This window comes from Coffea arabica, chromosome 7e, assembly GCF_036785885.1.
Source record: "Coffea arabica cultivar ET-39 chromosome 7e, Coffea Arabica ET-39 HiFi, whole genome shotgun sequence".
NCBI lineage: Eukaryota > Viridiplantae > Streptophyta > Magnoliopsida > Gentianales > Rubiaceae > Coffea > Coffea arabica.
Window position 1 is genome coordinate 19,607,661 of NC_092323.1, and position 27,059 is coordinate 19,634,719.

Consider the following 27,059-nt stretch of genomic DNA (forward strand, 5'->3'; position numbering starts at 1 on the left):
ATCCTTTCTCTCACGTAATCTTTATGTGACAAAATGGAGCGGCCTTGAAAGTGGCTGTTGATATAATGGAGCGGTTGATTTCATACTATGGTCACTGGGCTCAATCTAAAATTACCATTTTGCCCATTTGATTTGTTTTAATTTACGTTGGGTCTTCTATTGGATGTTGAAGTTTGTGATTTTATTCAAGGTTTCTTGCATCCTTCTACCGATTTCTGACGCATGAAAATTGAATTGATGGGTGTGTGTTTCGAGGTAACCACTTTGTACTGCAACTCACCCATCCACTGTTGCTTTTTCTCTCACCTCCTCTCTCCTGATTTTTCACTTCTCCGTACTAGACCTCTGAGATCCATTTTTTGAAAAAATCTCCATCGGATTCAACTTTCTTCCTATCTCCTCTTGTTTTCCCTAATTTCTTTTCCTCCTGTACTGGAAGGTGAGAATCATGTAGTCACCGTTTTTTTTTTGCCGTCAATTTTATTATCCTTTTTTTCCTTGTGCATATTTTGTTCCTTATTTGAACCCTTCATGCCATAATCATTTTGTTTCTCTTTTTTTCGCGAGAAATCTTTGTCTCCCTTTCAAGGGAGGAAGGGTATTATTTTTTTCTCTCAGTTTTATTTCCTTTTTTTTCCCCCTTATGCATAATTTTTTCCTTACTTTCTTGCCATAACTATTCCATTTTTTCCTTTTTTATCCAATAAATATTTGTCGCACGTTAAGAAGGAAAATAAATTTTTTTTGAATGTTTTGTCTCTTTTTCTTATTGCCTAGCTTGACTTGATTCACGCATCTTGAAGAGCGATCATCCAGGAGGAGAAGGAAAGAATAGTTTAACTTTTAGTGACACTGTTAGCTTTAGGTTTTTCTTCATTTTTTTTCTAGTATTTTTGGTGATTTTTTCTTGGGCCAAGATTGGCAAGAAAAGTTTATTTTATTTTGTCATTTTTTGCACATTTGATATACTCATTAGATGACTATTTCTCTTGGTTTCTTTTTTTTTTCTCTCGATTTTGAGGATTTAGCTGACTGCATTTTTTTTGCCTTATTTTTAGGTTAGAGAAGATAATGAAATGGTTCTGGTGTGATTCTCAAAATATTAGCCTAAGACGATTTTTTTTTGGGACCTTGTAAAAAAAAAAATACTACTTTCTCCCATTTTGCAAATAAAGAACTTCTACCCAGGCAATATAAACTTGTAATAAGCATAAAAATTTAGGACTTACAATGAAATTGAGTAGACAACGGAAGCTTTGAACAAAGTAATTCATTGATTCTTTTATTGAATAAGCTTGACAATAGCTAGAGTACAGGAGTTGTTTGAAGTAAGTGAGAGTAGGTTTGAAGTAAATGAGAGTAGGTAAGAGGTTTGTACTAAAAGATGTAAACTGAAATTTTTTTCTGATCTATTCGCCGATGCCTTCATTCTACAATCTTCCTTCTATTTATAGAGGCTCGGGACTTTGTCATTTGAATTTCATTTCTTCTGCATTTGAGTTTCATCTTCTTTTTATTTGTGGCCGACATCTTTTTCAAAAGTGATCGGCTTCTTTTTCAAAAGTCATTTGGATCTTGTCCGCATGGTCCTCCGAATGGATCAAAAGTAGATTCGGATGATTCTGCTGACTCGTCAATTTTGTCGGTTTCTTCTTTCTTATCTGGCTTTTGTAAATAATCCAGATATTCTTTGAGTAGCCTTGGATCTTGCATCATCTTTTTCATCAAAAAGTCATTTGAAGTTGCTTCGGATACCATCTCGGTATCTTTTTCTTTCGTTATTGGAGTAGTGGTTGGAGTGGGTGCCGTAGTGGTTGGAGTTGGTGAAGACTTTGTTGTAGTGGGTATAAAAGTTGTTGGAGTAGATGTTGGTTTGGTCCATTTGAGTTTATCTCCGGTAGTTAGGAATCTGATAACATTTACTTGATCTCCGAATTCTTGGTTGAATCCTGTCCACCATTTAATTTTGAATTCTCTAACTAATGACATTGGAAGTGGTTTTTCAAGCTCTTGGTAAATTTTGAAACTCCAGCAAAATATCCACGGGACTTTGAACTCCATATATTATAAAATTGGTCTTGCATATTCTTCCCCCTTTGCTCTTTTTAGATACGTTTGAAATCCCATAAGCACATTTAGAGGTAGTATATCTGGTTGAGGTCCAAACCATTTCCACCAGTGATTGAACCAAATTGGAAATTCTCTGGTACAATTTTCTTTGAACGTGAAGAACCATGAATGATTGAATGGTCTAAAGAGGAAGGCACGATACCATGCCATTTTGTAGTCTTGATATGTGAATCCATCTGGAATGAACCTTACTGAAAAGGATTTTTTAGAATAAAGAGAAATCCATTCATTTGGAGAACAAACTTTCTTTATTATTCATTTTGAGTGGCTAATTATATTTGGATTTTTTCTGTCTGGAATTGGAAATATTTCTACAGATTGAGTATCTGTAAGAATTAACTCATAATAATCCAAATTCTTTGAGGGATCATCTGGTTGCCAAAAACACTTTTGAGGAAAGATTCTTTGGGTAATTTGATTGAGTGTAGAATACAAAGGTACTTCTTGAAATTTGGTTAAAGTGATATGTTGAGTGAATGGCTTGGTAACATAAGTATTTTCATTGGATTTTTCTGGGGTCTTTGGAATATGTTGAAGAGGTTTGATTTGAGAAGAAGTTGGAGTACAAGCAGCTTGACTGTAAGTCAATGCTGGAAAATCTGATAAGAGTTGGAATCTATTTTGAGTTACAGGAGTAAGACTCATCTCATAATCCTGAGGAGTCTTTGGCCTGGAATTCCCTGCTTTTGAATCCATAATCCTGCAATATTAATAAATAATTTTGTTAAGTTTTTCTTTAAGCTGTTGAATTTGAGTATTATAATATTGGATATCCTCGTGAGGATGGCCGGCTTTTTTAAGGACGTCTTTAAAAATAATATAGGAATTGATTTGTCTTTGGAAAAGAAAAGCTTGTTCTTTTGGAGAAGTAGCAGCCCAATAGCTGTGTCTGATATGTACTGTATCATGGTTTCGAATTTGATGGTAAGGAATGGGTTGAATCTCGGTTTCAGAGGTTTTAATATAATAGGTAAAATGTCTGTGGGAAATATTTGAATCTCTTCTTCGAAGAATAGGATTATCTCTTTCAGCTCGTAATCTTCGAATATATTCTTTGTGAGTTTCACGTTCCATTTCCCTGTAAAAATTCTCTAGTCAAGAAGTCAGGGAGAGAATTATCTTCTCCTTTGATGAATTCAATCTCGAAATCGAACACAGATAAAATAGCTTGCCATCTAGCAAATATTTGTTTTGAAACTATATTTTGAACATCTTTTTGTAAAATCTCTTTTGCAGATTTACAATCTATTCTAATTAAAAATTTCTTATTGTATAAATCATCTTGAAATTTTGATATACATAAGACTATTGATAAAATCTCTTTTTTAATTGTTGAATAATTCTTTTGAGCATCTGACCATGTTCCTGAATGAAATCTAACTAACTCTTCTTTTGACTTTTCAAATTTTTGTTTTAGTATTCCCCCATATCCTAACTCTGATGCATCTGTTTCAACTATCATGAATGCATTAGGATGTGGTAAACATAAACATGGTAAAGATTTAATTTTTTCTTTTAAATATTTTATTTTTTGAGTATGTTCTTCTGTCCATGGCTTTGGATTTTTCTTTAGTCTATTAAATAAGATAGAGCATTCTTGTCTTAATTTGGGAAAGAAATCTGCTATATAATTTAAGCATCCTAAAAATCTTTGTAATTGATTTTTATCTTTTATTTCATCTGAAAATTTAGTAGTGAATTCTAAAGCTCTATTGATTGGTTTTATTGTGCCTTGGTATATATCATGTCCTAAAAATCTTATTTTTGTTTGGAATAATTTCATTTTTGGTACAGAAATTACTAATCCATTTTTCTTAACTATTTTTAAAAATATATTTAAATGTTTAAAATGCTGTTCTAATGATTCAGAAAATATTAATACATCATCAATATAAACTATACTAAATGAACTATAAGGATTGAAAATGTCATTCATTATATTTTGAAATTCTGATGGTGCATTTTTTAATCCAAATGGCATTACATTCCACTCATAATGTCCAAAGGGTGTTGTGAATGCTGTTTTGTACATATCTTTTGGATTTATTAATATTTGCCAATATCCTGATTTTAAATCAAATTTTGAAAATATCTTTGCTTTAAATAATCTATTAAGCAAATCTTTTTTATTAGGAATTGGATATCTTATCTATTGTAATACTTTATTTAATGGTTTGTAATTTATTACTAATCTTGGAACTCCTCGTTCTTTTTCTGCTTGATTCATGACATAAAATGCAGCACAACTCCATGGTGATTTAGAATGAGTTATTAATTTTTTATCCATTAATGCTTTTATTTCTTTTTTACAAAATTCTAATAATTCAAAATTCATTTGTATAGGTCTAGCCTTTGTTGGAATATTTTTTTCATTGAATCCTGCTTCATAGGGTAATTCAACCATATGTTGTTTTCTATCCCAAAAAGCGTTAGGAATATCAGCACATATTTCTTCGTGTAATAATTTTTCTATTTCTAAAATTCTTTTTTGCATCTTTTCTTCTTTTAATTGTTCCTCAATTTTTAAATAAGATTTTTCTTCTTTAATATAATTTATTTGTTGTTGTACTTTAGTAATACTATTTATTGTTTTATAAATAGAGGAGGTTTGTAATATTTGTAATTCTCTTTGTTTTACTGGGGTTAGAAATCTAAATATAATCGTTTTTCCCATTATATTTATTGAAATTCCTTCATGACTTACCAAAAATGGATATATTTGAATTAAAAAGGGTGTTCCTAATATTACATCACAATTTATATTTTTTACAATTATAAAATTATGTCTAATACAATATTCATTATTACATATTGATCCTTTTGTAAATTTATATGTTACTTCTAAATTTTCTCCATTTGCTGCCATTAATTTGTCTTTTGTTTTTTCACAATATTTAGTAGGAATTATTCCTTCTTTAATACAACTTGTATCTGCTCCACTATCTATTAGAGCTACATATGTTTCTTTAAAATCTTCAACTGTAATTGTTACTAAAGCAAACCATTTTTGAAATGTCATTCTTTCTATAATATTTATGTATTGAAGTTCATTTGTAGGTTTTTCTGATATATTTATTTCTTCTGTTTTAGAATTAGAAGTTGAAGGTTGATTTTCTAATAATGTTAATTTTGCTTCTATTTCTAAATCTTTTGTTTTTAAATCTATAATTTCTTTCTGTAATTGTTTTACTTGTATTTTTAAATTGTTAATTTCTGATTGAAGATCTTTGGTAGTTTCTTTTTTCATTATATTTATATTTGGATACTTATCTATTAATTTCGAAATACTAAAAGGTTCTATTATTTTTGGCATTTTATCCTCTTGAATGATTAAACTTTTTAATCTTTCTAAATATTCCTTTTTAGCTATTGGATCTTCTATCTTTTCTATCATATCTAATAAAAATTCTTTATCTTCTTTTTTAGTGATAACATTTATATATTTTGGAGTGCAATTACAATTTTCTTCACTATCTGAACTAGATATATCATTATAATAATCATCTTCAGAACTTTGATCTTTTTCATTTATTAATAAATTTATTAATTTATTTTTAATTTCTTCTTCATTAACACAGATTTCTGAAATTTTTTCTTTTAATCTACATTTATTTGCTTTATGTCCTATCTTTCCACATTTATAGCAAACAATTTTTCTTTTAATAAACTTTCTCTTTCTTTCTGGTCTTTCTAGTTTATCTTCTGTAGGTCTTTTGTATTTTAATTTTTTATTATATTTTTTAACTTTCTTTTTGTATGCTGATGGTGATTTAATTCTTTTAATTCCAAATGCATCACAAAATGATCCTACTTCTTTTGTTTTAGAACCATATTTTATTTGTAATCTTAATTCTGAACATAACATTAATCCTTCTTTTTTGACAAATGCAAATAATTGTCCAAAAGTAATATTTTCAAATGAAATTACATCTGTTCCCATTTCTTTTTAAATTATTTAATACTTCATATTCAGCTTTGCCATCTATATTCCATTCATAAATTGAATCTCCATCATATTTGGTGGTACGAAATTTTGATCTTTCTTCATATTGAATATCTGGAGGACTTGGTCTTGGATAATAATTTTTTGTACTTACCATTTTCCAATTTTTATTGGTAGTATTATTTATCCTTTGTCTCCTTATTCTATTTAATTGATTATCTTCTTCTTCAAATTGAGTTTCTATGGGTAATATTATATTTTCTTCTAGATCTGAATTTATTGATTCGTTACTTGAATTTTCTAATTCCTCAGTTGAATTTTCTTCTATAATCTGATCTAAAGTATTTATTTTAGGAGTTTGAGGTTTAGATATATTCTGTAATGATTGTGATATTTTATTTAATAGATTATCTGTATTATTTATTTTTTGATTATTAATATTTTGGATTAATTCTTGTTCTTTTTCTTTTGTCAAACTTCTAGGTTGAAAATGCGGTGCTGAAATATCATTTGGAAACTTTAAGTCTGGTTTCTTTAATGTATCTATTTTTGTATTTAATACTTCCATATGTTGAGATATTGTATGTAAGATTTGATTTGTATAATTATTCTGTTGATAAATTTTTTTAATATCTTCTAAGTTTACTGAATTATTTGTACTTGATTCAGCTTCTCTTCCCTTTTTAAAAGGTGAAGCTATTACTTCTCCTTGTCCTATATTTAGTTTTACTTCTTGTAATGGAGGATGTATTGATGTTATAATTTGGTCGTCTTTTAACTTCCATTTTTTATATAAATTAGTTTGAACATTTATTTGAGATGTATTTTATATATCATTTATTCCTAATTTTGACATATAAAATGTTAACCATTTAAAGAAAGGAAAATCAAATTTTTGTTTATCTAATTCATTTTTCCATTCTATAATTAATTTATTTTTGTATTCAGATTCTAATTGAAAGAACCAAATTCTTTTTTCTGTATTTTCTTCATGAGTTTTAACTGATAAAGCTGTTTTGAAATCTAAAGGGCCTATTCTATAAATATGTTCTATTTTTTCTTCTGGAATTGTCCAATCAGAATTATTTATAGGCATATGATATTCATGACTTTGTACTATATTAGTTTGCTTTGAATTAGATCCTATTTTAAATTGTCTAAGAAATGCAGCCATGTTTTATATTTAATTAAATTTTTACCTAACCTGGAACAACCGAGCACTAGGTCTGAAACATCCTATCCTGGACTTACCAACGGTCTTACAAGGCATCAAGTCTTACCAACGATTTCAGTAAAAGTTTAATAAAATAAGTAAACATAAATGCATGAATTAGCCAAATTGAAATAGAAACGTAATTCAAATAAAGTAATAAATTCAAAGTCTAAATATGCAGTCGTAATGAGGCTCTGATACCACTTCTACCCAGGTATGTCTAAGACAAGCAATAATCATAAATATAAGGACTTACAAGATATTGAGTGACGAACGGAAGCTTTGAGCAAAGTATAAGATATTTCTTCTTATTCAAACTTTTCTTTTGAAACACTAAACAATATCTTGAGTACAAGAGTTGTTTGGAGTAGGTGAAAGTAGGTTGGAAGTAGATGAGAGGTTTGCACTGAAGATTTCAAACTGTTTTTTCTCCGATGCTAATTCCTCTGTGTTTGAATCTATTTATAGGGAAACATCCTTCTGCATTTTATCTGAATTTGAATTTCATTTCCTTTTCTTGAATGATGGCCGACATCTTTTTCAAAAGTCATTTGAGTCTTGTCCGCATGATCCACCAAAAGGATCAAAGGTGGATTCGGAGGATCCAGCTGACTCCTCAATTTTGGCAGTTTCTTCTTTTTTATCCTGCTTTTGTAAATAATTCAGATATTCTTTCAGCATATCGGGATTCTGCATCATTTGCTTTATTAAAAAGTTGCTTGCAATTTCCTCGGATGCCATATCTGTCATTTTCTCTTTATCTTTCTTTGGAGTGGTTGGCAAATGCGTAGTTGTTGGAATAGTGGTAGCTTGTCTTGTCATATTTGGAGAAGTGGTTGAAGTAGTGGTTGGCTGATTTGTCCACTTGAGTTTGTCTCCCGTAGTGAGGAATCTAATCACATTTGTTTGATCTGCAAATTGTTGATTGAATCTCATCCACCATTTGATCTTGAATTCTCTGACTAGTGACATTGGTAATGGTTTCTCTAATTCTTGATGAATTTTGAAACTCCAGCAAAATATCCATGATACTTTGAATTCCATATGGAATACTATTGCTCTAATGTACTCTTCCCCCTTTGCTCTTTTGAGATAAGTCTGAAATCCCATTAGCACATTTGGAGGTAGTATTTCCTTTTGTGGGCCGAACCATTGCCACCAATGATTAAACCAAATTGGAAATTCTCTAGTACAGCTTTCTTTGAATGTGAAGAACCATGAGTGATTGAATGGTCGATACAAAAAAGCACGATACCATGCCATTTTGTAATCTTGATATGTGAATCCATCTGGAATGAATCTGACTGAAAATGATTTTTTAGAATAAAGAGAAGTCCATTCGTTTGGTGAACAAACTTTCTTTATTATGCATTTTGAATGACTGATTATATTTGGATTCTTTTTGTCTGGAATAGGAAATATTTCTACAGATTGAGTATCTGTAAGAATCAATTCATAATAATCCAAATTTTTTGAAGGCTCATCTGGTTGCCAATAACATTTGGGAGGAAAGATTCTTTGAATAAGCTGATTAAGGGTTGAATAAATTGGTGTTTCTTGGAATCTGGTTATAGTAATATGCTGAGTGAATGGTTTTATGAAATAGGTGTTTTCTGTGATTTTGTCTGGGGATTTTGGTATCTGTTGAATTGGTCTAATTTGAGAAGAAATTGGAGTACAAGCAGCTTGACTGTAAGTCAATGCTGGAAAATCTGATAATAATTGGAATCTATTTTGAGTTACAGGAGTAAGACTCATCTCATAATCCTGAGGAGTCTTTGGTCTGGAATTTCCTGCTTTTGAATCCATGATCCTGCAAAATTAACAAATAATTTTGTTAAGTTTTTCTTTAAGCTGTTGAATTTGAGTATTATAATATTGGATATCCTCGTGAGGATGGCCGGCTTTTTTAAGGACGTCTTTAAAAATAATATAGGAATTGATTTGTCTTTGGAAAAGAATGAGGTGTAGCGGCCGACCGAACAACAACGTGAATCAAGGGTCGAAGTAGGAGATCAAGTAACAATGCAATCCAAGAAATGACTAATATTTTAGCACGGTTAGTAGAATAGCAGAGTCAAACCCTTGTTAACCAGTCTAGAGACCCTGAAATATGAGAAAATAGGGCCCTAGAGCGCTTTAAGAAATTCCTCCGGGCGGTCCCGACAATCTCACACCACTGGTCCCTTTTTTATTATATGTCTAAAACTTGTCAAGTTACGTATATTACAAAGCCTCATGCAGATTGCGCAAGTAGTTGAAATGTCATGACACTAGTTACAAGTTACAATCAACACGATTGGACTCTCTGTTTCATGGAAATGCTTATAAAGTGCTATTCTACTAATTATTGTTGGAAGGTAACAAATAACTTTTGCTTCCAAAACATATAATGCGGAAAACATTTTTTCATGTTTTAATTTACAAAACAAACAAGTTTTTTCAAGGTTCAAGTTGTTACTACAAGTTTTGGGAAATAGTCTAGCAGCGGTAAATTATATATTGGTTGTTTATAAGTTTTGGTTGGTCCATCATCATTTGTTTCATAACTTCTATAAGTAATTTGCATCTTTAAGGAATTGACAGAAGATATGAGTTAAATCACTATCAATGAGCAAGATCTCCATTTCATTTAGAAGAGGCGATATTACTATAACTTATAAAAATTCCCCCATGTGTTTATCTAGTATGCCCCTGTAAATCCCTTCCAATTACAATCTCTGGCTTTTCTCGATTTTGTTGTTTTGGTCAGAACTTTAGAAGTCTTAGATGTTTTGGCTTGCAATGTTTACTGTCAGGATCATAAAAGTTTAGGCACAAAGGAAATCCGGGTTGGGGGTTAAAGAGCCTTGGGGTGGAGATTTCTAATATTTGAATTTTGCATGGATTGAATTATTTGCCAGATAAACCCCATAAAAAAAATACAGAGGCCTATAGATGAGGAGCAGACATTATATACCGAAGATCTTTCAAAACGAAACTCATATTTTGTCAAATGAATTTTTTCATCCTTCACTTGTCAAACGTCAACAATCTACGCCTGTACCTATACTATGAGAAAGGAACAAACCCATTAGGAACGAGAGAGACTAAACTACCTTTGGACCAAATAAGACACCCATTAGATTTGGAGAAGTCACATAGTATGGCAATTGATGGGAGACGATATTTGAAATCTTTGATTCCCACCCTACAAAAGTCTTAAGTGCTTCTGTGACGGACAACAACCCAAGGGACTGATGGTTATTTCATTTATTTTTAAAATGGTAACTTTACGTTGTTTAATAAATCAAATCAATAATTTTTTACCTCAATTTAAATTTTCGATTACTTTTTACCTTGAATTTATCATGTGATCCTACACTGTCATTTTTATAGGGACAAAAATGTTAGATTTCATTTGTTATTAAATATATGGCCCGATCCATATTCATTTTTTGCCCATAAAAAAATAGAATATAACCCAAATTATATTCATTTTTCTCTAAAAAAGTGGGATCTAATCCAAACCATATTCATTTTTATTACTAAAAATGTGGGATTTGACCTTTTTTTTTTACACAAAAATATGACTACATGTGAACAACGTGATGATTTTAGACTAAAATGTGGTTAAAAACATAGGTTGGGATCAAAATTTGCTATCTTGAATGTGTAAGAACTGTAAAATTAACATTTACAAAATGAAAGATGAAAAAATTCATTTAACAAAATGTAAATGTATATTTTGAAGAAAATTCATTTACAGGAAACCACCTTTTGGAGATTCTGATATTTTGAAGCATGAGTTGAGCTAGTTTTAATCTTCTTTTGTGTAGCTCCTCGATGTATGGAAAACCCTAAATGTATCTTAATACAATGTTTTTCTGGATCTGTAAACTTACTAATATGTATATTTTGAAATGTTTCCTCATATTTATGTAACATATGTATTCGGGAATGTACCTACTTTCATGGCGAACAAAGTTTCCTTGTACTTGGTTGGATCCTGCATGGCGGCGGCCCTTCCATTTCGTTTTGATTCTTGCAGTTTTATTCCGGTTTTGATGGAGGTATGACTGAGTCCCGGCGAGAGTTGAGCAAGCGGTCCGCCGAATCATTTGGTTCGCCTTAGGGTGAGGTGGGGCTGTCACAAGATTGATATGTGAGGATATTTTTTAGAGATATAATTGTGGAAGCCAACCACACTTTTGAAGCCAAGCATTTGAAATAGATGAATTTTTTGTATTGGAAGTGAATTCTTAAAATCCATGCTATTTTTTCTTTTTCATTTTTGAATGTGATGTGATGAAATTTGTGACGTTGACTTGTGATGAGATAATGCATGATATTTTATTGTTAATGTATCATAAAAGTTTAATTTTGTGGAATAACTTAAAATGCCCCATACGACAATCAAATTGCTCAAAATGAAATAATAACCAAAGAAAGGACAACTATTGTACCATGATCTGATAGCCTTCAAGTATTTTAAAATGTAAACTCAACTTCATTTATTATTCATCGAGATGGAAGGTTAGGATCTACAATCCAAAAAGTAAAAGTAATAGTTTTACATGAAGAATACATGCAAATTGCATGTGCGTTGTCTCCTTGGCACGGACAACTAGAAAAGAATCTCAAGGGATGATTAAATTTGTGGTGATTGATCAAAATCTCATTAAAGCAACAACTAAATGAGCAAACCAAAATAACCAGCATTACTCTTTATGTAGGTGGCATCATCTGAATACTAATCCAATAACTTGAAAAAACTTGAACAAGCTTGTCCTCAAATATAGGCAAAATCAAGTAATTATTACTTTATCAAGATTACAAATTCAACATTTCTTTCATCTGGTTAATCCATTGCATGCATGGTCATTGTGCTTTTTAATCTTTTTAAAGGCTCTTGAAGTCAAGAAGGTTCACTTAGGCTAAAGACAGTGTTGTATTTGAACTACAAATGGAAGGCAAAAGAAAGGCCATTGAGCAAAAGAATAACAGTCAAGAACCACGGAACTTCATGCTCAATTAATCACATAGGTGTATCAAATAAGGAGATGAGCAAAATAACTTAGATAGAAAAGATACATGTGGCTCTCAGGAGCCAAATCCCCGTTGCAGTACTTGATCCGACTACGTTGACCCTCCGTCAACTTTCAAATAAGGAAACCAATTCAGTAGAACACCACTTTAACGCCAAATCCCGTTCACCAAACATACCCCCTTACCGGGCCCGAACGCCAAATAGAAATAGGAATGGTAATACTTGAGTATACCGGAATCAAGAGTCTCAATACTTAAAGATTCCATAAAAACAGGCACCCACGGATTGTCAATTTTCTCGATCAAACCCTTGCATGGCTCGATTTAATTAACTCCCATGAGGTTGAGCTCAGGTTTAACAAGGAGGTCGTTGGACACACTTTCAAACGATATTATAACAAGTGCAGGTAACAGGCTCAAGTTCATAACAAGTACAAGTAATAGATTTCAGTTTGTACAACACAAGCAAGAGAACGAGTGTGATAACGTACACCCTCGTCTCAATCAAAGTAAACAGGATTCATAGTCATTCATGTCATAGATTTCAAGTACAAATAACTCAAATAGCAATAATGCAAGGGAGTGGTACACTCACCAGTTCAAATAAGAATAACTTCAAAAGTTTCCTTCCCAAGTGTGGCTTTAATCGTCGGCACCTTCTAGAACAATCAAGGCAAACACTTAAGACTCGACTCCAAGACCTAGTATGGAATTCGCAAGTGAGACTCGGTTACGAGTCATATGCCTAGTCAAAAGAACCATTAATGCAAAGCAAAGAGGTGACCTCGAAATGAAAAGGTAACAATTAGTCTTAAAGGCATGAACAACCTCAAAACCCTACCTACAATGATTGACCAAATCCAAATTTGGGAAAGTAAGATAAATACTAGGAAAATAGGATTTTCCAATTTGCACAACCCTATAAGAAAAATCATATCTCAAGTTTTGTAAGTCCAAAATTGATAAAATTTATACCGTTGGAAAATAAATTCAAAGGGCTATAACTTTCCAGAAAACACCATTGTAAGATTCAAAACACAAGGCAGTCAAATTCGAGCCTTAAGTTGCTGCTTCAACCAGTGAAAGATAGAACAGGTACAATATTTCAGTCAATTTTAAAAAATCACCATAAATTTCACAGATAGAAATAGGGCCTGAAATTTACACGGTTTATAGCCCTATGAATCTAGTTTAAAACTCAAGAAACGGAACTCAATTCCAACATTCCTACATCAAGATATAGCAAATTTCCCGAGACTGTGCAGAAGCTCCGCGAAAATGTTGACAGCATTTCCCTTGTCTTTCTTTACTTTCCAACCAAACCTCAACATCCACAAATCACAAACTATCAAACACCTTTAATTAGAGACACCATAAGGCTTGAATACGAGTCATAAACCAAATCCACATATCACTAGAGTAAAATCATATAAAATCATATGAAACGTATAAGTGCAAAATCAAACTAGGACATGCGGAAATGAAGTTTGGGTTGAAAAACAAAAGGCAGATTTGCTGTTGCTTAGCGGAATTAACACAACTGAAGCTATTCTTGTCGGATTGAGGTGTAATTTACACCGTTTCAAAGTTAAGAGAAAGGGCTATAATGTTGAAGAAGGCCACTCAGTCCAGTTTGCAATGTATCTAGGTCAAATGTACCAAAACAACCCCAGATTTTCCAGTTTGAAGTTTACTATGAAATGCAACCAGCAGTCCTGATTCATTCACTCATATCTCAGCACCTATGACTCCAATTCAAGTGATTCCAAAGCCATCTGAATGTTAAGATACCAGGCTATAAATGTTAAGAAGACATCAACAACTAAATCAGTAGTATTCCCAGTCAACCTAACCAATTACCAAAGCTGATTATCAGTTTCGGACAGAAACAGGGCAGCAGGGGTATTTCAGTCTTTTTACAGGCCACGTTGCTCCGATTGGGCTGAAATTTTGCAGGCAACTATAAAACATCATTCTCTACAATTTTCATGTTTTGTTCTAAGGCCAATTCAGCCTCTAACTAGGTGTAACAGTACCGGACAGAATTGGGAAAAAAAAAGAAACCCTAATCTGGAATTCATGCATTCAAGTGCTAATCTTCCACAAAACAACATCTAAAACAACTAAAAACCACTAATAAGCAATTAATTGAAGTAAAGAGGATGTTCTTGACAAAATACCTTAAAACCACAAGAAAGGTAGAAGCTTAATCTTTTCTCCTCCAAAATAACTCCACCAACACCTTTAACTTTCCCTAATGATCACTTGTATGGTGTAGTTTGTGATTTGGTTGGTTGAAACTCAAGATTTGGACAAGAAATTGAAGTGGAAGATGAAGAACTCTCTTGGTTTCTCTCTCACTAATTTCGGCCAAAGGAGACAAGAAAATGAATGAATTTTGGTCAAAAATCTGATTTTAGTAAAGTTACCAATTTTAGTCAAAAGTCTAACTTCTAATAGCATAGTGACACTTGGCCCCTTTTAGGGTTTTAAACTTATCCTTTTGTCTAACAATGGTAATTTATCTAGCTAACTTCTAATTGTCTCCTAGCACATTGTAAAATAATAATACTTAGCACAAAAATCATTTAATCAACAAAATTTTATCGCACTAGCGGGTCCCACGTCCATAACGCACTTCAAATTTAACCGAACTAACTTATACTAGAAAAATGGTTAGAAAAACTATATTTACTTATAAAGTGTCCAGAAAATTAATGTAGTAAAATAAAATAAGGAAAATACATGAAAAGTAATAGAATTAAATGGTATAAATTAAGAAAAACTTTACGGGCTCACACAAATCTCTTGCAAGAAGTTTCTCAATCTGCAAGTTAAATTAATGAAGTACATTAGCAAAAAAGATAATTTAGGTAACGTTATAAGAAGTCAGCTAATGCAGATGGTTAAGATAACAGCTAAGAGGAAATAATGCAATCAGTAGAAACTTCTTATCTTAGCAACCCATGGATTTCCGGACAATTGAACAGAAGCATTCAATCCATAAATCCATTACAGCTATTAGCTATAAGACGAACTACAAGCTAGCTTCCATTTAACTCTTTTTAACCTCTTTGCTTGTTGCAAGATAAAGAAAGTAATACAGAAAAATTGTTCAAAAATCTGAACTGTCAATATCTGTTCTATTATTTGACATTTTTTCGATCTTTTTTGTTGAATATTTGATTGATCAAGTTTGGAATGCTTGTTAGTTTTCTAGTCACCAGTTCAGTAAGTCAAATAAGACAAGTACTGGTGTATAAACCACATAATCATAATATGCAAGTGATAAAATAAGAACTGCAAATCATACCTACTAAAAAAAGGATGAGCAGGACAGCCATAACCAGTTCAGATTGTTAATTGCCCAATCTGAATCAATAAGAAGCCTCTCAAATACATCACGACTTTTTTCCTGATGCACATACTGTCAGAACAAGCATGTCAGAGAATAAAATAGTGAGGACAAACTGTATCTCCACTTGAGGTTGAAGACTATAACTATATCTCCACGAGTTAGAAAACAAGCAACATAATGCCATATAAATCCATGATAAGCATAAATTAGCATTCGGGAAATGACATAAAAGCATTAATGTAAACACTTCTAACAAAATTTCAACAGTAAATTAGGAAAATCATTCTTAAGATACTGAACTTAAGTCTAGAACATAATATACCAAACTAACGAGACAGTAACATCAGAAAATAGGCGATTAATCTTGTTGTAATTTCATTTTGAGATTTTTTATTAGTTTCCAAGTGCTCTTGCTTAAAATTGAAACAATTATCAAATGCACATTGCTAAATGCTAAAAATGCCGTCTTATATCGTCAACTTGCAGGTCCTACATGTTTAAAAAGATTTTCTTTCTATGCTCTTTAATCATAGAAACAGATTTATGCCTTTTTATTTGTTTGAGAAGAATAATCCATTTAGATTGTTATAGATAAAAATCCAATGCCATCAACAAGCGCTTACACTTTTAACATACCGTTCTATCTAGGAAGTCAGTTATTCCACTTTTAAATCTTAACAACTAAATTAGGCTCCAACATGTAAATCAAAGTTTGTTAGGTACCTCAAGTTCCATTTTAATAGAAAATGATGCTTTTATTGGGTGGACGCAACTAAATCAATATCAACTTTTTGGTCAGGTCACTTGCAAAGCCAATAAATTCCACAACATGCAAATCTAGCCCAACTAGCTTGACTAACAAAATGCAGTCCTTGACACAACTAAGTAAAAACAGGCAAAAAAGAAATGGGCCTTGAATTCTAGATGCAGAAACACCACAAGGCAACAGTAAAGTATGAAATTGTGAAAGAGCATAATATCAAAACTCTATAGCAAGCCATACCTCTTACAATAAAGAAAAGTAATAGTAACATTAAAAAAAAGCATTAGACTAAATATATATCTTTTGTAGATGGTATTAGAATGGCAATACTAAGGTGAGATGAGTATTAGATCAGGATAAGTATTTTAATGTCGTAAGTCATTCCCTGAAATTCATAAATAAGTATGCAAGAGACAAATCAATTTCTGGAATGGAGGAGATGGATATCTAATGAAATTCTCAGAGAAAATTACCTTGAATTAGGATCAAAATAGATCAAAGAAATCCTTATCTTACACATCCGAATTCTTTGAACCTACAAAAGCAAAGATAAAATCAAAATGATTTTCATGTTATGAAACTTCAAGAACTTTGTCAAACCATCTAAAGAAAAGTTATTCATTATATATACCAGACTTCTGTTCACATTTTGCATATACATGGCTTATTTGGGGATAAGTAGTCTAATAAAAGCCATTTCACATATTAACCTCGGTAGAAGAAACACAGACATATTACCAAATGAAAAAAAATTAGGATTGCAAAGACAATTGTCTAAATGCGCTATTACACAGGCCTCTAATCTCTTAACATGATCCTAGACAAAAACTTGCACACTATTGTCAGATTTTGGATACTATGGAACTACATAGACCCTATGTAAATACTCATAGCCAAACAAAGTAAACAAGAGACGGAAGACAAAAGGTGAAAGAGAAAATTCTTCGAACCCAAAAACAGAAGACAAAATTTTAAGGCAAATTTTGTTTCATTCAGTTTATAAATCAAAAGATGGAGCTAAAACAATAGAAAAGAAAATCAAAGATTAAAAAAGGACCGAAATTAATCCAGCTTTGTCGTGAACTAAATAATTAAACAATTCCAAACCAGTAACTTATCACTTGAATCTAAGTTCACATAAGTAGTCAAAATCCAAATATTACCTCAGAAGATAGTGTTCATTTTTCAGGACTTGAATGAAGAACGAAAGAAGGAAATGGTGCATGCGTTCCTATAGAAGACGACATCGTCTTTCGAAGAAATGCGAGAATGATACTGCAACTACTTCTACTCTTCTCGTTAGTTAAATCCAAACAATTTCTTGCTATTGAATGAAACATGCTTTTAAATCAATCTGCACAATGATTAGTAATCATTCAACAAGCAATCAACCAATAAATTCTGATTTTTGATAGAGAGATAGAGAGATTAGTGTTGTAGATTTGCATAGATTAGGGTTGATGATAGGAAATTCATAACAAAGGCATTGAGTTGTTAAGAGAGGAATTGAATTCAAAAATAGTAGTTATTCATAGATTAGGTTTTTGGATGGTAGAGAAAAAAAGAGGAAACTTCTTAGATTTGGGGAAGACAGATACGAATGGGAATATTTTCTCAAATAAAGACCTTTTGATATATAATGATACAATTGATCAAGGAGTTTTCAATATATGGTAAGAAAAAAACAAAAAATAAAGGGTACAAATTTTTGGGTGTGTCTTTTTTGCTTTTCAACATAAGTAGATAACGTCCCACCAGCATTCAGCCAAAACTTTCGTCGTCCTCTCTCGTGCGATAACGTCCCACCAGCATTCAGCCAAAACTTTCGTCGTCCTCTCTCGTGCGATAACGTCCCACCAGCATTCAGCCAAAACTTTCGTCGTCCTCTCACGTGCCCGGCGTGTGGATTAGAACCATTCAGTCCTTCGCGCCTCGCGCGCTAGCTTCCCACCTGACCTTGCTGCCAGAATCCCATGTGCTTCTGCTGCGTTCTCTTTTTTCCCGCTGCCCTGTCTCTCAGCTGCTCTCTCTCTCTTTCTTCTGTCATTTTTGTTCGCCTTTTCTCTTTCTCTTCTTTTTTTTCCCCCTACCTTGTCTCTCAGCTGCTCTCTCTCTTTCTTCTGTCATTTTTTTTTTGTCTTTTCTCTTTCTCTTCTTTTTTTTCCCCCCCCACAACAATGTTGCTCTGGTACAAAGCTTTGTCTTCTTACCGCCCAAGGAGCTTCCGCCTTCGCTGTTGGCTGCATCGGTCTGGATCTTGTGCCGTCCGATCGCTTTTCGTCCTCCTTCGTCGCGAGCTTTCTCCTTCTTCCTTTCCAGTGAGGTCCGATCTTCTCTGTAAGCTTCCTGTTTTCCTCCCCCCTCTGGAGTTCGTATTTTTTTTCGTCCCTTGTCTGATGCCGTGCAGTTTTTTTTTTTTTTTTTTGTTTCTCATCCACGATTTTCTTCTTACTGACAAAGAGGTGCCGTCTTCGTTGTTGGTTGCTGGTTTAGGATCTTGTGCCGTTCGCCTGAGTTCTCTTCTTCCTCTTTCACTGTAAGCCTTCTTCTCCCCTTCTTCTCCTTCCTGTCCAGTGGAATTGCTTTTTTTGCTGCGACCTTCTTCTGTACCCTTTTTTCCTTTGCCTGGAATTCATTTGTGCTGTGCTTTGTCCGGTGAGGTCCATTATAGTTCTTAGTGAACTGGTTGTTTGTGCTGTGGTTTGCGCTGTGTGGGGGAACCTTGTCTTTCTCTTGTGTTCTTGCGCTGTGTTGGGTTCTCTGTGCTTGCTGGCTCAGGACGGCTAGCAAAGGCCTTTTCTATGTCTCTGTCTCCCTTGTTCTGATATGTTTTTTGTTCCTTGTTTTTTTCTTATCTAAAAAAAGGGTCCTCGTCGTGTCTGCCTGGATGTGTTGAAACCGGTATCTCCTGCAAATAAAACTCTATGTCTTCTGCCTAAAAAGGCTTCCTAAAAAAAAACCTTCTTCTATCTGCCTTTCTTGTTCACGTCCGCTATTTTAGGCCCTGCAATTTGCTTGTCTTTTTGCGTTTTGTTAGTTACCAGTTTCTCGATCCTCAAATCAAAAAACTGTGGCCCTGCAATCATGCTTATCTTTTCATCTTTTCCATAAGAAGTTCCAATACCGATTATAATTTATAGTCGCCTGTGCACAATCTTTTTCTTCTATTAAATTACACCTAATAGAGTTCAATTTGTTAATATACATAGCCATGATTTAGTGGTGCAATTGCTAGCTGACAGTGTCCATTTTGATTTTCACTTTCAAGGGAGACTCCAATTTATAAAAGGCAAAAAAAGAAAGGAACGAAGTTAAGGCTTTGATGATCAAACCTTAGACCTCACAATCACTTTATTAGCGGCTTCACTAATTAACTTACATTTTTAATGTTTCAGATTTGGCCTTAAACACATATTAGAGGATTTGGTAATGGTAGTTATTTAGACAAAAGAATGATACTAATTTGTAATGCTACGGTTCATATGATATTGAATCTGGACATTTTTTGCCCCAGGTCGTAAATGTTTGGTCCGCAATTAGACTAGGCTAGAACTTGATAAACTTTTTAACTTGTCACTGTGCATATTTTGATTTTGCCTTTATAGGAACATTTTCTATATAATTGTAAATTACATTCCCAGGGAGAAAATGTTCTGTATTTTTCGCTTGTACGTTTTCTTGGCTTTTATGTTTTCTTGGCTTTCCCCCCTCCATTGCTTCATGGCATTAATCCTTTAGTATTTACAGAATTGCTTGAATTCTGTAAGGTTCTATGGGTATAGCATGCTTAATTTATTGGAGTACTTTCTGGGGTTTCAAAATTTTGAACTATATATCTAATTCACGTTCGTTTTTTGGCAGAGAGAATAATTTGAGTAGTGGAGTAGTTTACAAAACTTTGTTAATGAAAGTCAATAAGATGAGATTTGGTATGATGAAATTCTAAAAAAAAAACCAATTTTTAAAGCCATAAACAAAAAACATAAATGTGTGATTACTGGTTTTACAGAGGCTGCCATGCACACCTGCAAATAGATTACGTAATGTAACAACCATTTGAGTTCACTGCAAAAACGATGACAAATCTCAAAGTCCAGCTGTGGAAGCCTTGAAAAATGTTCATAGTAAAAAAAATATTCGCTTTCCCTTAACCTGTAGAAGTTAGCCACTTTCTTGCGTACATGCAGGCTGGAGAATATTGGTGGAAAGAATAATTTAAGGTCCTTCAGTCCACTTTTTCCTTTAGGAGCAATGCTAATAAATTAAGGAATTAGTCAAGTTTCGTTAGTTATATAGTCACAAATGAGGAAATTAATTTGAGGTTAATCTCTGCAATAAATCAAACAAGGTCACAGTTAAACAAACTCAAATTGTCCATCATCGGCGCAGTTTAAACAATGGAAACACACTTATTAGTGCCAATACGATGTCTGGAAAGAAAAGCCCAAAAAAAAAAAACAAAGATACAGAAAGGTAATCAGACTGCTTAGTCATGTGGCATCTCACCCCGCTTCTTCATCAAATAGCAAATTTCTTTCATGCTAAAGGATTAAAAACGCGCCAGTTTTTCCTAATTTTCCCGGCGGTTCCAGGCGGCACTCTTAGAAGAAATTTCTTTACAGCTTGCACTTAGCTACTGGTTCACATCTCTCTCTTTTTTTATTCTACTCAATTTGCGTGCTTTCTGTTGCATTATCAGCTCTTGAATCCTGTTGCCCATTTGGGCTATGCTTTCTTTTGCATTCTTTCGATATATTCCCGTTCTTCTAGCCCCTGATGAATTTAGCCTTTCCTCAACTTGCCTTTGTTTCCGTTTTTTATTTTTTAGATGGCCATCGAGCCTTTACGCGTCTCTGAGGTCCATAGCTCCCTGCCCCGTTGGACTTCTGTCATCCAGGTTATTGAGGCTTCTCATCTAAAAACAACCTATGCAGATTGTGCATCCAGGATGTATCGCCGCTTTGTCTTTGCTGATTCCCATGTACGTTTTCTTTTGATTCTGTTATTGTTTTGTTATTTCTCCCCGCTCCGCTGTGGTTAATTTTTCCCCGCTGTCTTTTTGTCTTGTGATGGATAGAGTGTAAAGTTTTATGTTCTTTGAGTCTTCTTACTATTTTTATGTATTTTTGTGCTTCATTTTTTCCTCTTTGTATTTCTTCTTGTTATATATATATTTTTAAATTTTTATGTTCTTTGATTTTTGTTACTATTTTTATGCATTTTTTTGATTAGTTTTTTTTCCTCTTTGTATTTCTTCCTGTTAATGGTGAATAAACTGAAAGTTGATTTTTTGAAATTTTGATATTGCAGATTTAAAATGCTCGATTTGCCTAGAGTTCAGGTGGCAAGAAAGCTTTGATTTTGATGCCCAGAGTTAGAAAGCCTAATTATACCTTTGTGTAAGGTCCAGCTCATAGTTATACATTTATTCATTTCTTGTTTCTTTCATCCGAAAAAGTTTGGGTCTGAATGAACAAGCTGACCATCCATTTTCTTTTCTTTGACTAAAGTTCCTTCATAATACCTGTTGGCTATGATAATCTCATTGATCAGATAGCCTAGATCATAACTTACCCATTGCTTCAGTATAGTATTGTGCAAAAGTATATGTAATGTGCTTCAGTATGTTAACTGAAATTGAGTTGCCAAGGGTTTCATCTTGCTTCAAACATGTAGTAAAAATCGCACTCAATAAACATAAAATACTTAATTGATAAGTGGTCCTAGAAGGATGATTACAAGTATAAACTTTCAAAAGTACTACACCATGACAGCAAGATTAGAGAGGGCAGGACTGAGGGAGTTTGCTGTGTGGGGGAAGAGGAAATGTTGCTGTAACTCTTCTTCCTAGGCTTTCCCATTTAATGTGGAATAGCTTTGCAACTCAATTGCTTGGTTAGCCTCTCTCTTTCCCTGACACAAGAAATTAATAATCTTCCCTTAAAGCTCATCCATAGTTTTGCCATCATCTTTATTAGCACTGGAAGAACTAAAACTTCAAGATCTTAACTATCAAAATGGTAGCTACTTTTTGCATAATTTTTGGGTCTAGCTGAATCCTATTCCCCTGTCTTGATGTTTTATATAGATAATTTCAGATTTTTTGTATTCTCATTTTCTGTTTCGGTGTATTTTTAGCAGTTAGAAATGAAGAGATCAGAAGTAAACATAATAGGTTTTTCACCTCCTAGAAAAAAGAAACCCTCCTCTTGTTTGGCCAAGCACTGTTCTGATAATGATATTTCTCTCCCTGTGTCCATAATTTTTCGAAACAAAGGAACCAAAAGGAACAGACATTTTCTTTTTTTCCCATCCTTGAGTTTTTGGCTTTTCAAATAATATGCCTAATAAATATGTTATGATTTTGTTGCTGTAGAGAGATACTGCTCTTCGTTTCCTGTTGCAATACTTACCAGAATATGCAAATCCAAGGTATGTTCTTGTGCATTCTCAAAATGCAGCATTCATTTGAGCTAATGAATCCTTTGCTCATAGCTAATGAATTCTTTATGGTATGTACATCAAGGGATGAATGATGATTACAATTGGTATAAATGATGTAGAACTACCTGTTTTAGTCATCCTTTAATTGTGTTTGTTTTCTTTTCCTAATTTTTGTGCCATTTCTTTTGTTTTGTTTATTTTTTGGCTTATTCTGCGATTGTTTTGTGCCACAAAGTTCAGTAATTGTTATACTCATATTTCTGTTGATTATGTAGGTTATTCTTCTGTGCTCAACAGAGGTTGTGCTGCAGCGAAGTTTAGCCCTTTTATGTTACGGGATTTGCTTGCCTGAAGTGTAGTGAATTTGGGCAATCCCTGATAAGTCACCAAAGACTGATGCAATGAACATGTTAGTATCATCTGTTAGGTCAATATCAAAGCAGCACCTGTATTAACATAGATTTGCAATTGAGTAATTAGAGCCCCTCTATCACCTGTTCTATTTGTTTTTTACTATTTTTCTTCTATAATGTAGCTTGAATGTCATGATAGAACTGTTATAGGAGGTTATTATATCAATATACAACTACTGGTCTCATTAGGGAGTAGAAAATATTGTAGTACATGCTATGATTTGTGTACAGATTTTTTCCCCATCATATTCATTACTCTTATGATGTATATTTGCAGACAATCACTCTGCCAAACTGCCAGAGAATAGTTACTCATGATTGCTGAGGTTAGTTTCCACCATGAAATGTGAATGGAATGCCAAAAAGTTAATGACTTTTGTTCTTTTTTATATATTATGGACCAATCGCAAGATTAAAATTACAGTCAGTTTTCTTTGTTTTGGTTGCTTGTTGAGTCATTCCAAATGGAATGCCAAAAAGTTTGACTTACTTTTGTTCTTTTTATATATAATGGACTGATCACAAGAGAGAAATTACAGTCAGTTTTGTGTTGGGTGCATGCTGAGTCATTCCTAATGTCTATTTTTTTGCTTTGTTTTAGATGTTTGGTGTGTTGCGATTATTACTAGTGAAGTTGCACCTGCTGACAGCCTCAAATCTTCTGTTTTCTCATGAATTTTAGTTTAATTTGGTTGATCTTGTGGAAACTGATAGAATATATATATTGCCAACAAAAATGCAATTTTTTCCCTAGATTCAAAGAAAGTTAACTGTCAAAGGTTAATGGTTGTGTTTTCATATGGCTATAAATAATGAAATTTTTTCTAAAATCACGGTCAATGTTTTGAGTATGTTTGAACTTCGTCCTTGAGAAAAAAACCAGATTTTCAATAAAATAAGTTCTTGTTGATAAGAATCCAATTTTCAATGCAGTTTTGAATTTTGTTTGAGTTTGTACCTCAGATATTTGAGTTGAATTGCTTTTGGTATTTGACATTGTGACATATGGAGGAAATTTTGTGCTTCTTGTCTATTGATTTTGTATGAAACTGAAATTCTTTGTGTGTCTATTTTTCTATTGAAGGAATAGAATTTGGATCGTTAAAAATGACGTTCTTAATGGTTGTCATGATCTTATGCATACCTTACATTGTGGGGCTGATCTTTTGCAATGGAGTCGAGAGACTAATTTACGTTGTGGGGTATATTGGCTATTTATTCTTATGCTGTTTATGATTATCCTTGTGATTTTTTGCTTCAGAATGTTGAAGTGCAGGATCATGTGGTAGAGCAGCTAAGAAGGAGGAATCTGTTGTGCTGTGTTAGGCATTCATGTAGTCTGATTAGGAGTGCGACTCAATGTTAAATTGATTATTGCAATTTTTTAATCTGTTTAGTCTTTTTCTAGAGAACAGTTTAGTAGATGTTTTTAGTTAATGTGTAGATATCATTCTTATAAAGAATTCAACCACAAATATTTTGTAGTAGTTAGGTTGTTGATTAATATGGCTCAAATGCTATTTTAGTTTGTACGTGGCTTATTTTTTTATAAGTATTTATGTACAATTTTTTTTTTTTTGCATTCTATGTTAATCTGTTTTGTGGGTGATCATTTGTAACAGCCAAAATCTTGACTTGCAATTAGTGGTTTATGTGTTAAACTACAGCCAAATAATGATTTCTAGATAAATTACTATTTTTAATACCTCATATATTATGCTTTTTGGTCAATATAAAACTGGCCAGGGCATTTTCGATTTCCATCGCGCGAAGCGCGTTTGTGCCTCCTAGTTGCTTTAAAAAACGAAGTGATTTCAGCCATCTAATTGTCAACATTTACTAATGTGCCACAACCTCACCAAAATAAACCAAATATATGGTGAAATCTGGGGCGAAATTGGAGTTGCGCTGCTGATTTGGGGTAGAATCACTATGTGCCTCATCAAAAGTGCCGCAACTGACCATATTTGTTATAGTGGATAATTCAAGCGGTAACAAATTGATTACTGATATTTATCAAGATTATAATGTTGCTATTTTTTAGTCTATAGGTTTTGATGGTTATGACAAATTTTATGAATAAACATGTAGAATTTTATATTTTTTATATAGGTTAAAATATCGTAGACGGGTGCTCCACTTTGAACTTATGAGAAGTATATTTAGATACATCAAAGAAATCATCAGCTTCCATAAAAAGGGCAAAAGAATAAATTCATTGCAAGGCTAATTATTAGAGTAAAGTTTCTTACAGAAGTCTTGTCCGAAACAAGGTCCAAAGATTGCAATTCAAAATCTGCAACAAAAGTGGCGAGGAGAAGTGTTAAGATACGCCAATCTTCCTATAGATTTTATTAGATTCTATTTAGCATTAGAATAATTTAGTTAGTAGTTAAATAAATCTTGTTATTATGATATTTATTAACCAAAGATTGTGTTAATTTGTTAACAAATATTTTAGTTAAGATTTGCTGAGTAGGAGATTATATTATCAAGTAGTTTTGTTGAGATTTTTTAAAGAATTGATAGTCCAAATGAATAACATAAGTTCATTTTCAGTTTCAATACAAGTCTTTTGTGAGCCATTTTTTCAATATTAAGGTATTGTTTCTTAGTTTATACTCCAAAAAATCAACAATGTTTGAAGTTTTCCTTTTATCCTCATAATCAAAAGTAAAATACTACAATCCTGTCCAGAAAAAAAAATTTGTTTAGACTTATTACAAATTACAACTTACAAATTATGTTAGTAACAACCAAATACTATGAATAACTATCTAAAAAAATTATTACAATTTTTATTTTAGGTTTAATCTCAAGTTGCCCCTCATAATATAGGTTCAGTAACAGGTTGTTCCCTATAATTCAAAACCTTACAAATTACCCCTTATAATCAATTGGTCAAATATGTTGGTTAAATTTTTGTGCATGTAAGATATGAAAGTATAGTCATGCTCTTCCATACATAATACTTTGATAGTTTTGTCCTTAATAAATTACGTTATTATATTTTTTTTATAAAGAATTCTATAATGATTAAGAAATGATAATACAATAGCAGGTGTAAATAATTACAGAAATTATTTTTACTAGATAAATTTTTAGTTACTTATGCTATATAAGTGTTTTTCACAACAAAATATTAATATATTTGAATATAAAAAAAATGAAAGTGAAATACTTCTTATGAGTATGCAATTTCCACTTTTTTTTATTCGTGGAAATCAAATATATATGTGTGTGTATGTGTGTGTGTGTGTGTGTGTAATTTGGTGTTATTTAACGACCCTTACTTTGGACACTTGATCTAACGCTTGCCTGACTCTTGTTGATAGTAAAACTAAAATTAAAATCATTAATACCTTTGTAAATATCATATTAATACAAATTAAACTCCAATTAAACTTATGAAATCAACCAAGTATATTAGTTAGAAATTACTATTTTACAGCATGGCTTACATAAAATTCAAATGATATTGTGTCACATAAAATAATATACTATTTTTTTGAAAATATTCAATTTTTAGCTATAACTTCTTATCATAATAAATGGAAATCAAGTATTCATATATTTTTCTTTATCTGTCCTTCTTAATAATTCCTGTTAGTCTATTGGTATTCTCTTATGAAAATTTTTTTGACTATCATGAATTATCATAAGAAAGTAAAACATTATTTAATAAAAATAATTTACATAAATTTACTTATTGCATGTACATTTATGTCATCATTTTCTACACATCATAATGTTTTTCAATAAAAAGT

At 32.4% G+C, this 27,059-nt stretch overlaps 2 long non-coding RNA genes across 4 annotated transcripts; one reads left to right on the top strand and one right to left on the bottom strand.

Annotated features, from left to right (window-relative positions):
* Positions 1–12,266: 12,266 nt before the first annotated feature.
* LOC140011411 (uncharacterized) lies at positions 12,267–18,151 on the bottom strand. Its single transcript, XR_011818565.1, has 2 exons — positions 17,599–18,151; positions 12,267–16,970 (listed from the first exon to the last, which is right to left on the bottom strand). It is a non-coding gene; the product is annotated as an uncharacterized lncRNA (long non-coding RNA).
* Positions 18,152–18,454: 303 nt separating this feature from the next.
* On the top strand, positions 18,455–24,820 carry LOC113701477 (uncharacterized). Of its 3 annotated transcripts, XR_003450921.2 has the most exons (8): positions 18,460–18,772; positions 18,896–18,971; positions 21,264–21,416; positions 21,746–21,834; positions 22,812–22,867; positions 23,155–23,288; positions 23,570–23,618; positions 24,554–24,820. It is a non-coding gene; the product is annotated as an uncharacterized lncRNA (long non-coding RNA). The 3 variants fall into 3 exon arrangements; XR_011818564.1 differs by having other exon boundaries at positions 18,455–18,772; positions 21,746–21,839; positions 23,570–24,820; XR_003450920.2 differs by having other exon boundaries at positions 18,462–18,772; positions 23,570–24,820.
* The last annotated feature ends 2,239 nt before the right edge of the window (positions 24,821–27,059 follow it).